The sequence below is a fragment of the Tyto alba genome, unplaced genomic scaffold (genome assembly GCF_018691265.1).
Source record: "Tyto alba isolate M040663 unplaced genomic scaffold, T.alba_DEE_v4.0 Super-Scaffold_40, whole genome shotgun sequence".
Lineage (NCBI taxonomy): Eukaryota > Metazoa > Chordata > Aves > Strigiformes > Tytonidae > Tyto > Tyto alba.
The window spans coordinates 46,004,405-46,016,849 of record NW_024881316.1 but is presented as its reverse complement, the minus strand read 5'-3'; the positions used below and the strand labels follow the sequence as shown (position 1 = coordinate 46,016,849).

The window sequence follows — 12,445 nt, the reverse complement described above, 5'->3', positions numbered from 1 at the left end:
GAGCATTTCAGTGCACACGTATGTATCTACAGCCACTTGAGATGTTTTGGGCATCCAGCCTGGCTTGCACATACAGATACAGAAGTGTGCAAGTTTCTCACAGGTCGTGTCTCTCAGATACCACCTCTGTGAGGGTGTCTTATCTACCTTAAGATATCAGAAATGACACTAGAGACCAGTTTTTACTGGACTTCAGCCCTAACTGCCTACATATGTGCACAGTATCAGATATTCACATAAGGGACAGGGAAAGTTACATTGTACTAGACATCTTAGTATGGGCAACTAATCACAGAAACACAGAATGATTTGGGTTAAAAGAGACCTTAAAGATCATCTATTTACAACCCCTCCGCCATGGCAGGGACACCTTCCACTACACCAGGTTGCTCCCAGCCCCGTCCAACCTGGCCTTGAGCCCTTCCAGGGAGGGGGCAGCCACAGCTTCTCTGGCCACCTTGGGCCAGTGTCTCACCACTCTCACAGGAAAGAATTTCTTCCTTATATCTAATCTAAGTCTACGTTCTTTCAGTTTAAAACCATTACCCCTCATCCTATCCTTACAGCCCCGATAAAGTGTCCCTCCCCACCTTTCCTGTCCCCCCTTTAAGCCCTGGGAGGCTGCTCGAAGGGCTCCCCGGAGCCTTCTCTTCTCCAGGCTGAACGCCCCCAACTCTCTCAGCCCGGCCTCCCAGGGGAGCTGCTCCAGCCCCCCCAGCATCTCCGTGGCCTCCTCTGGCCCCGCTCGAGCAGCTCTGTGTCCTTCTGCTGTTGGGGGCCCCCGAGCTGGTCCCAGCATTGCAGGGGGGTCTCACTAGAATAGAGGGGGAGAATCCTCTCCCTCGACCTGCTGCCCACACTGCTCTGGCTGCAGCCCAGGACAGGGTTGGGTTTCTGGGCTGCAAGAGCACACTGACAGATTATATTCAATTTTTCATCTCCCAGGTTATTCTCATTGTTATAATGACTCATTTTGTTAAGTGGTAAGTGAAAAAAAAAACGCACCCAAATCCTCCAGATTTTAATTTCCGTTTAGAAACATAAATGAAAACTTATTTCAAACTTTGAAATGTCATTACAGTTTTTAAAAGGCTGATTTCAATTATCCCAATTCTGTTCAGGGCAGAAAGAAGTCACGGAGAGGAACAAGCTGATTTCTGAGTTTGTGTCCACTTTTGAGAAATCAATACTTTATACTGGTTTGGGTGAGGAAAAAAAAAAACATAACAAAACATTACAGTGATTCTGATAAAACAAGAACTATTTCCCATCCTATTCTTGTTAAGATTTTGTCCCTGCAGTAACTCTTATGCAGCACATTGGTAAATCGTGCTCTAATGAAGAGACCCATTCATAGGTCAGAAATGGAAACATTTCAATTCAGTGAGAATCCCTGTCCTCTGCACTTTGGCTTCTCAGTCTTTCCAGCTGTTTTACAAAAAAAATGAAGAAGTAAAGATCAAGGGAAAAGAGGTTATACAGGACATGGACAACTGCCAGGATGCTGGAAGTATATAAAAAAGAATACATTGGAAATGTTCCAAGATATCTTTTAGAGTGATCTTTCTGTCTGTTGGACATGGGAACCCTGTTTGCTAGGAAATCCTATCCTAGGGAAGACACCAAACATGTAATCATATGGGGATGAGAGCTCAGTTTGGAAAGATCTCTTGATTTCAGATAGGGAGTAACCCAGGTTTTTATAAAAGATCTCTTGAAGGCTATTAAGAAATAGCTAGCTTTTAGAACATTTATCTGTCAGTCTCCAGGCACTTTTCAAAACAGGAATTTATGTTTATGCCCAGTTATTAATGAGATGAAATGATAATTAAATATTTACAAGGACTATTTTGCAGACATCAATTAATAATACCATACAGCACTTGAAGTTCGGACTCTCAAGGTTTGGACTTGTAGTAATATCTGGGTAGTTTAAAATTAGCATTAAAAAGAGGTAAACGTACCTCACTGATTTTTTTTTTTTTTTAAAAGAAATGCCTGGCTTATCCAGAAAATAAAAATCATCATCACCATCATCATCGTAAGTCATGTTTTTAAGAGTAGTAAAAACAAGATCAACAGTAGCATATAGATAAGAGTATTTTTAGCCCTTTCAAGTATTTTTATGAGTCAGGTGACTTCAAGATTTTGTGTTGCATTTTATCATCATTTCTAGTCTTTAAAATTCCAGAGGAATGAAAATGTGATGGAGCTTACAATAACAGAGAGCGAGAAAAAGGAAATTCAAATATACCATTCCTAGTTATAATACCTCATGATTTCTACACTGCTTGTGTGATCTTCTGGGTCTTGATTGGAGGAATTATCTATACCAAGACATACACAAAAATATTTATGATCTTGCATGCTAAAAAAATTAGTTTCTCTATTTTAGAAGCTGACAATATCTGCAATCATTCATTTCCAGTAGATGTAAATAATAAGTTTAATGAAGGATTGAGTAGAAAATAAATCTTCCTGCCTGCTCTTTTTGAACCTTTCAACTCCTGAGCAAAAGGAATAGTATTGTGTTTATCTGATAGCTCAATACACCCTGAAGAATAAGGTGGGAATACTACAGTGAAAACTTACAGAGATTGTCTCGGAAATGATCTGTAGGCCTAAGAACAAGAATAGAAAACTTTAATATTCTAAAATGCTGAACAAGACTAGAAAATACCAAAATGAGACAAAATTTGATATTGAGGTATGTAAGCGTAGGTGCCAACTTGTAGGTGTATACATCAACAGTGCCTAAACTCCCACTGCCATCAAAGGGGACTTAATGCATTTTCCTACATTAAGTGTCTACAGTGATCTGAGATGTCCTATGACATGTGAAACATCCTCATAGATTTGTTAGATATGATATAGGGCTTACGTACACCTTGCTTCTAGGTGTTTTGATGCCAGGCAGGTTACCTTTGTGTATCTCACATGGCACTAGATGATGATGTTTAGGCAACTGAATTGAGCCCTGGGGCTTTAGTCAAAACAGTCAGAGAAGTCTGGAAAATGATTTATCACATGAAATAGACGTTCCTCCTTTATGGTCAGCTGCACTATTCTTCTGGCTACACTGAGGGCTCCATCAAGCTGCATAAAAATGTGTGTTAGGTGCTATTTGAGATGCTCTGTGACAACAGGACATCTCCGTTAGGTGAACAGGTAATTCAGAGGGCTTACAGGAGAACAGAACCCTTTTAAATCAGCAATAGACTGATGACATACCTAATAGCATCTAAAAAGACGCCACATGCTACTATTTACTCAGCTATATCTTGTCCTAGATCTTCACTGTCTACATGGGAAGCTTAGACATCCATCTTATATTGAAACACCTAGATATGGGTATTTTATCCTGAGCAGAATCTTGAACTTTTGGTCTGAAAGGTAGTGTTCAAAGGAAAAAGATTTTGTGGGGTGAATTAGGGGTCTGTCTCCTCTACAGTTTGGCCTCTTATGTTCCACTCATCATCAAATACTTAATTTTTTTTCAAGATAACATTGTATTTCTTATTTAAAAGCCAATCCTTCTTTAGTGAAATGGCGCTGCAGAGTCTTATGGCAACTCTACTTTCAGTACTTGATAAATATATTCTTCTCTACAGATGGGGATATGCAGAGCCTAATAATTTTCCCATGAAACTTACTGAGAGAAACCATTTTACGGAAAATTTCTGACCAGCCCTCCTTGCCATGCTCCTGGGAGGGTGCATTTTTTTAGCCTCACTTTATGTAATGAGCATAAAAATGCTGAGAGATATTATCTTCTACTTCATCTTACATTTTTATCAGTAATTCCCTTTGCTCTAATTTTGGTGGACTTTATTTCTCTGCAAGTTAAAGTCTAAAAAAATATCTAAGAAAGTTGGATAATTTCCCTTTTCTGATGAAAGTAATTTTAAAGTTGGGGAGAAAATCTGATTTTACATTTAAATCCAACATGACAGGCAGAAGATTAATGGGGAAGCATTCAAATGTGTTTCCTGAAAGTCAAATTTAGTTGCCTGTTTTTTCAGACTAACTGAGCTCCCACTGAAGTTGGTTCATTTTTGGTATGCTCCACACCTAAGAAATAAGTTTCTTTCACTGTGATACTTCATTTGGGTTTAAAAGACTAGAATTAAACATGGTTGTTTCATAATGGAGTCTTCTGGGTATTCTCAGCTTTGTAGTGCATCTCGCTGCAGCTCCTATAAACTAGTAACTTTATTGTTCTAAAAGGCAAGGCTAAAATCTGATTTTGGTACTGTGCATGGAGAGCTGCAGAAAGAAGGCAATGAATATCAGGCCAACATATTAAAAATCCTTATGCTTAAGGACATCCAGACCTGTCTGCAATTCTGCCCAGTGCTATGATGCAATTATATCTACTCATGTTTTAATGATGGCCTTACTTAAAAGTGAAAAGATCCAAGTGTGCCTGAAGGCTTGGACTCTTGTTTGGCAACTATCTCAAGGACTCCTCCATACCCCAGGCTGGTGAAACTCCAACATGTGGCAAAAAACCCAGATTCCCTCTTGCGGGGGGGAGAGGCCATCTGCACCAAATGTTTACACCCTCATTTAAAATAACTAAATACTTTAAAACAATTATAAAGAAGAAAAAACAAGCTTGAACTTATTGGTCAGACTTTCTCAGAACTTGGAATGTGAAAACCACTTCATGATTATCCAAATTTAACAACATATGGTTGATGATGAATAATAAAATCTGATAAGACTTTTGATGGCTATAAAGGAAACAGAAAAAGATATGAATCTTTCACTGGTAGAAGTAACATCTTGAATTATAAGTGCCTATATTGATACTGAGGTGTTTCAGCTGATTTCAAGGTCTGTCCTGCAAAGGTTGCCTAGAGAATTATATTGTGATAACTTTACTTCAGAAGGTCAGTAGTCCTAACCACAACACAAATTAGACTGATAGTCGAGGTAAACATTAGAACATGACCAGTATATATTACAGGGATAAGTAGTCTATAGGATCAGAGTAGCAAACAACACATATAAAGTTGCTTTGTAAAGTAGGCCCTCATGCTTGTTTTCCATTCTTAACCAAACAAGTGTATTAAGGACATGTTCTCCTAAGCAGATCAGATGGACCTTGTTTTACCATGAATAAAAACAATGGAGAAAGTAAGAAGAGAGTGCTAGAGCTGATGGCCCATATTTCCAATTACTCTGTTTCAGCTCTGCATATTTTAGACCTTGGGACTGATTTTCTACTCTATGAGAATTTCCCAGGGAATATACCTGAAATATCCAAGACTGGCTCTGGAATGTTTCTTTGCTACAGACCAAAGATTAAGTCATGGCACTGTGGTGCACATGGTATTCACAGAAACCCCTGGATATCTGCCAAGAAATGTTTCCAGCATACCACATTATATCCTCCAAATAAAACATTGAATAACCCTGTGACTTGCTGGTTTTAAAAGAGAAAAAGATGTACAAGCTTCTGGCTCATTGAGGATGAAAAGTGACCTTGCTGTCCATTGCTACCTGCAGAACCAAATACACCAGTGAGGTCACAGACCTAAGATGACTGGATACTTTTGAAAAAGTGAGCCTCACAGCCATCAGCTTCTTCATCCACTTAGTCAACAGTCACATCTCTGCCCTATGGGAAGGCAGAGAGGTGAATCCGATTCATCCAACTTGCTACCATGCACAGACTTTTTTGAGTGAGGCAGCTAATGCATCTGAGAAGCCCCATAGCCCTCCTCAAATGAAAAAGACCAAGAAGTAAACATTATAGACATGCTGATGACAAGGGACAATGCAACTTTGTAACCCAGTAATTTAGAAATTAGGGAATGGCATTTTTTTTTTTTTTTTCCCCTGGGAAACATGAGAGTTCCTTAAATGTTTTAAGAAATATTAAGTGCTAGATTAAAAACTAAATCAAGCCCCTCAAAATTTTTTACATTTTAATGAGTGTATAATTGCCTTTTCCTTGATAATCATGGAACCTACTTGTTAACAAAGATAAAGAAAAGAAAACAGATTCCTATCTGTTCTCTTGACTCCATAAATGGTGACTTTAAGGGAATATTGTATCATAAGATTCATGATAAAAATCATTGGCAATATTAGAAATTTGCTTCCTTACAAAAGAATTTGGATCATCAACAGAGCAGAAGAAGGTGATTGAACCCCTGCTGTGGAGAGATCAAAGAGGGAATCCCTGGGAAAGGAAGTGAGGGAAAATCCCATTGGAAGGAACTCTGACGCTTTTGCTAAATAAAGAACCAAGTAAAAGAAAGAAAGAAAAAGAAAAGAAAAGAAAAAAAAGGAACAATTTCTTGACTGCTAGTACCTCAGCCCTAGGAACCAATGTCGTCCCTCTCAGCTAGCTGAATCCAAAGCCAAATTGAGAGAGATCATGAAAATCAGGGAACTCTAGAGGGCACCAGAGGTGTTTCACCATGAACTTCATTGTGCACCGGGCATCTTCCTGTCCGTGTATCCAGACAGAAGGCTGCTGCTGCTAATCAAGATGATTGGAATTATGACAGCAGCTGCTCTGCCTCCTGATGAGCAAACAAGCGTTAGAAAGAGAGAACAATATATAAGGGAGGTAAGCACATCTGTAAAGGCAATCCACCAGTAAGGCTTTGCGCTTGGCTCTTTGTTACAATTTAAAAAACACGTTGAGTTTCAAACCCCATTTCATTTCTCCCTTTTACCCTTCAGAAAGAAGGATGTTACTTTCTCGCTGGTCCCAAAGTCTGAGCCTCTGGTTTCTTGCCTGTCGCTTTTCGTGTCACCTTGTCAGTGTGATGCCAGGCACTCGCAGGAGGCTGACAGCTCCAGGCTCAGAGACTAGCTAAACGACAAAACTCTTGTCTCAAACAGTTCCATAGGAAGGGTGTTTCATATCAGCTGGGTGGCTAGGAAAAACACAGTATAATCTGTGAGGATGCTGATTGTTTTCATTATCTAGCCTCAATATTCTGAGCCTATTATTTTTTGTCTGTTTTTATAAGGTTTCTACACTGAAATAAGTGTCACTTTGCAATAAGGTAGTTTTCCCTTTGCTGTTTTGTTGTCTTTATCTTTTATATATAAAATAGATGATCTGGATGTGATTTTGCATCTTGATGAAATGTAACTGTGAAGTTAAAGTACCAAATCCAACTTCTGGAATTGTTGGGTTCTCATATTTCCCTATGTGATGGACGACATTAGTAGGATATCTGAACTTTCCAAACGCTACAGATTCTTACAGACATGAGTGTCCCAAAGTCAGACACAGAAGGTATGTCTATACCAAATTTTACAAATGAAAAAGGTGAATCTAAGAAGCTGATTGATGAGGTCAGGGAGTCTGTGTATAAGGCAAGAAATATACACAGATCTCTTCAGTATAATCTCAGCAAGTCTTCTCCTTGTAATTTTTTTGTGTCATGATTTTTGGCTTCCCAGCACAGAATGTGGGCTATTTTTGGTGAATTTTCTGGTGACTTTAGTTTTCATGAGATTTTGGGGAGCTAAAAGAAAAAAATTAAAAAACAACAAACAAACAAACAACCCCCCCCCCAAAAAAAACAAACCAAACAAAACAAACCAAAGCAAACAAAACAACCAACCAAACAAACAAAAAACAACAACAACAAAAAAAAGCCCAAACAAACAATCAAAGCTGTTCCAGTGCAAGGGCAGGTTATGAAGGCAAAGAGAAGACAAATGTCAGTGTCACTTTCAGGTTCCCAGCTGAATCTGTGGGAAGATCAGATGTAACAGTGGAATGGAAGAGAGCAATTATACACTCTCTCCATTCAACAGGGTAGAGGTAGGGTCTAAAATCAAGAAAAAATACTAATTTAGTGTTTTGGACATTTGGTCCAGCTGGAGGAATGTCCTAAATTCTGATCCTTAGACTGAAGGCTGCTTTGGAACTTTATCAACAGACTTAAGTGTGAAATGAATAAATCAGGATCCTAGACCCAGAACTCTAGTTTAGGTTTAATGCAGAAACCACTACCTTAGGTAACAATACTCCTGGACTCAAATTCTCAGTCCAGCCTTAAATTTTCCTGTGCAAAAGAAAACAGCTTCAAGAAGAGGGATAGAAAGTGAACACACAGGTTCACTCATGCTACCAGAGATGCCAGAACATATTTAGAGTATCTGTAAGGTTGGTAGACGTGATGCAGGACTCACAGAAGACCTTTGAACTGAAAGAATGGAAGATGAATATGAGACAGGATATCCTTTTACACTTAAAATGATCCTAGATTCACCAGACAGGTGAATCACCCTAAGGTTATTAAACTGAAGCTAGGGGATGCCTTTAGTCACCTATATTTGCATTAGCAAAGTGAAGACTGCCCAAACTCCTCCTCTGATCGTGAGTGATATAGCATAGCCTGGCCTCCTCCATTATTCAAACATTTTAACCTGTAAAGTAGTGGTCATATCTAAGCTTCCAACTGAGAACATCCTTTTGAGATAAGGCTGACTTGTGCCTGGGAATTGTTTGGGAAAGAGAGTTGGTCTAGGCCAAATACATACAAGGAACCAGAGTAGCAATCAAACATTACAGATAATTGTGTTCCAGTGTTCAGGACCATATCCACACAGTTTATTTGACTAGTTTTCATGTATCGTTTAGGGAGTTTTAATTTCTACATGTCTTCATTCCTTCTCTGAAACATGACAGAAACATTTTCTTCTTCTCAGCAGACATCTATACAAATGAACATGTTTGGTTCATCTAGTCTAGTTCTCTGCTCTGGAGAGGAGCGTTAAATGCACTAAATGTCTGGAAAGAACAAAAATATTAGAGAGGTGAGTGATATGCAAGTTAATCCCCACCATTTCCCATACTGACATGTTTCAGATCTATCTGCATGTCATTAACAGAAGAAGGATGGGGCCTGATGATTGTTCTGGATAACATTGTTCCAGATCCAGCAGAAGAATCTGTTGGCCTGCAATGTCACCGTTAAACTGAGTTAGTGGCAGGATTATGGATGTTGGGCATTATCCAAGGCTTCACCATCTCTCATCACAACTACTGATACCATATAGTCTCTGAGTGCGTGCTTCAAAGCTCTTGTGTCTCCAGGCAGGATTGTCTTCATCTTCTGCAGGACAGGATTACTCTGGCTCACATTTTTCAGGCTTTTCTATAGTCATATTTTTTTTTTGTTTACATCCACCTTTTCCTTTCTCTAGCTATTCCAATTCCATTTTTTCCTCCCTTCACCATGGATAATTGAAAGCTGTCTCTCAGTTTCACTGATCATGAAACTAGTTTTTCTTACCTGTTCCAAATCCCAAACCAACCAATTTACAATGCTAAAGAGAGATTTGTATAAACTTTTTGTTCTGAAGAAATAAAGGTGAAATCTCATCTTTACTAACATCAGTGGGATTGGAAAATTGTGTAAGTTTCAGGAGAAATTAAAACCCAAGCTTTTCCCACCTGCATATAGAGATGCGTGCACATGTGCACAAACATCTCACATAATTTTGTGGGGCTTTTGTGAGAAGAACCTCTGAAGTATAGAAAGCATTTTTTAAAAAACATAAGGTTTATCTAGATATTCCCTCCCTCCCTCCCTTCCTTCCTCTCTCTTCCCCACCTTCCCCGATGCTCACTCTATGTTAAAAGCAAAGGGTGAGAGAAATAGGTTTCTCTTATTAAAGCTTTAGAAACTTTTGGGTTCTTTTCTAGCACTGATGTGCTGACTTTGCTCTCTACTGTAGTAGACTCATAAATGCATTTACACAGATCAACCCTTAGAGGACAACAAAAAGTCACTCATGTATCTGGACAAAAGGTCTTAGTACTTAGTAGTGGAAACGGATTTTTTCAGGGTTTTCTTGTTTGACCTGTGACTTAATGATGATTCTACCTTCAGAAACTAGTGACAGAAAGTGGTGGCTTTCAGGCCAGATATAACCCACAGGATTATTCCACTTGCTCCTCTGCATTTACCATGAAGGAATCAAAGAAATGATGAAAGACAGCTTGGGTAGCCCTACAGCATATCACCTTTTCTTGAACCCACACTTATGTATATGCTTAGAAATCTGAGCTGCCCCAACACTTAGCCCATGGGGGCAGTGGCTTATGAACCAGCTCTGACAAAGTTGGACTTCTCTAAATCTTAGTACATTATTTATAGCACAGCTAAGGCATTTACCTGGACTATCATAAGGGCTGGTGCTTCACTGAATTCTCAAGCTACATATATATTAGTGATATATATATATGTGCCACTGTGCCCAGGAATAGTTTGGGACAGTGCTAGTTAGATCAGGCAACAAAGCTCCAGGAATTCTGAAAAAAGCAACACAGGCCACCAATACATGCTTGTGTCCTGGCACTACTTTTATTTACTAATATCAATATAACTACTCTGCAGTAAGATACTCCAAAACGTATTCAAAAGGGAGAAATCTTGAATAAAGCATACATAATTCTACCCTGGTTCAGGTAGCACACAACAGTTACTGCTGTGAATGTAAGGGTCTACAGAATTGTCTGTTCCTGGTGAAACAATATTGGAAAATCATTCTTCATGCAGCATTGCGTTTTCTGTATTCAGGTCAGATGGACATAGCAGCAGCTGCACAAACACGATTGTACCAGAGGTGCAGAAGAGCCTCTGTTTTTTGCATATCTGGTAAAGTTGTGCAAAACTCAGCAGTTTTCAGGCTCACTGCAGCTCCTTTGAAGATTTCCCTTGTTTTACACTTTGTATGAAATTTGAGTTTGGAGTTTGAGCAAACCCAGCAATTCTGATCCCTTCATGGGGACTATCCTGTACTTCAGGTTGGATACATGTTTACAGATCTTGATGAACTGGGACTCAGTGGAAAAACTTCAGAGAGAAATGTGAGCTTGAAGATTTAAAACAGAGGAAATGGGAAACACTGCTTTGGTCTGACCTGTACCAGTCTGTGAACCCTAGTCTTAATTATTAATGTTGATCAAGTAATATTGTAAGTGGAGCACATAACTCTACACTTAGGAGCAGTAAAGTAATTTATTCCTGAAGAAAACTCCCTTTTACCCTAAGATAGTGGAGTCTGGATTCTGCTGTAGGTATCAGATATTATAGCCCTTCAAAAAGTCTTTTATTATCTTAGAATTTATTCTAATAATGGAGATTTGTGTTATTCCTCTGAATTTTTCTGGTCATAAAAAATCTCTCCACCTTTCTGACATCATATAGCATAAGTTTATTTATATATGCATATACATATATATATATATATATATGTATGTTAAAAGATACCAACCTTTCATCTTGTGATTTCTTTGCTGCCTTGGTTATGGTTTACAAGGCAGAATTTCTAGATCTCTTCTTGTTATATTAAACCTGTATGAAACTGTGAGATTTTCCATCATCAAAAATCAACTCATATTGGAAAACTCTTGAAAAACATGCTATATCTATGCTAAAAACATTCAAAAAACCTTGTCAGAGATTCCAGTGAAAGCCTATGGCCTGTCCTTGCCAAACATAATACTTTGGCTCCATTCCAATCTAGAGATGTATACAGCATAGAAACAGACAATTTACTGCGAGAAAGCCCATAGTTCTGGAATACATACAGAAATGAAGATGAAATCTTCATTATTGAAAAATCATGTTATAAAATTCGTGATGACTACATGGAGTCATTGCTTCAGATTTATGTCTCCTCTACAAGACTTATTTGTAGAGCACCAACAGCTCTTGGGCATTTTTATAATAAATAATATTAATTTAATGTGTATAAGTCACTTTTCATCAATTCATCACTACAAGCCACTTATTAAGACTGTCCAGTTTGAAACTCTAGATATTGTAGAAGTCATCAGAAAGTTTGACAATGACTGTGGTATGAAGGTCAGATCCATCTCTGGCATACAGTTGCAAAGCTTTTTATCAATATATATAGAGACATGATAATTGTGTTTATTTCACTGTAATAAATAAAGACAGCCTGCTCTTTTGGAAATTTGATCTTAGGTGGGACCTATGATCAGGGATGTCGAGGCCACTGCACTTTGGATATTTGAATTCTTAGTGTTAGGCTTGTGCTTTATGTTAGGCAGATGTTTCCAACATCTCTTTATGAAATAATTTCCAACTGATGTATAATGGCAAGCAATTATTTATGCTTGTGACCAGTAGGAGGCTGTGCTATGCAACAGACAACAATAAGTATGTTGCTCCTGGGTTATAAAGACTTTTCCCGTGTGGTGGGGTACGAATAATTTCTTCCTCTTTTCTCATCCCCAATTGATCAGGCGCAAATTTCCTCTGACAGAGGTTGGTTCAGTACAAGGGCTCATAGCTCAGAGAAAGACAGAGAAACCAAGTGATCAGTCAGAAGCACTCTGTGTTGAAAACTTGACTAAGAAAATAGTTAATACTCCTGGAAAACACGACAAACTGCATTCTCATATGTTCTCTGGTATGTGAGATGGACT

The 12,445-nt window shown here is 38.6% G+C and overlaps 1 protein-coding gene across 3 annotated transcripts in view; it reads right to left on the bottom strand.

Annotated features, from left to right (window-relative positions):
- Positions 1–12,445, bottom strand: part of TFAP2D (transcription factor AP-2 delta) — a 55,667-nt gene that overhangs the window by 6,549 nt on the left and 36,673 nt on the right. The window lies entirely within an intron of this gene.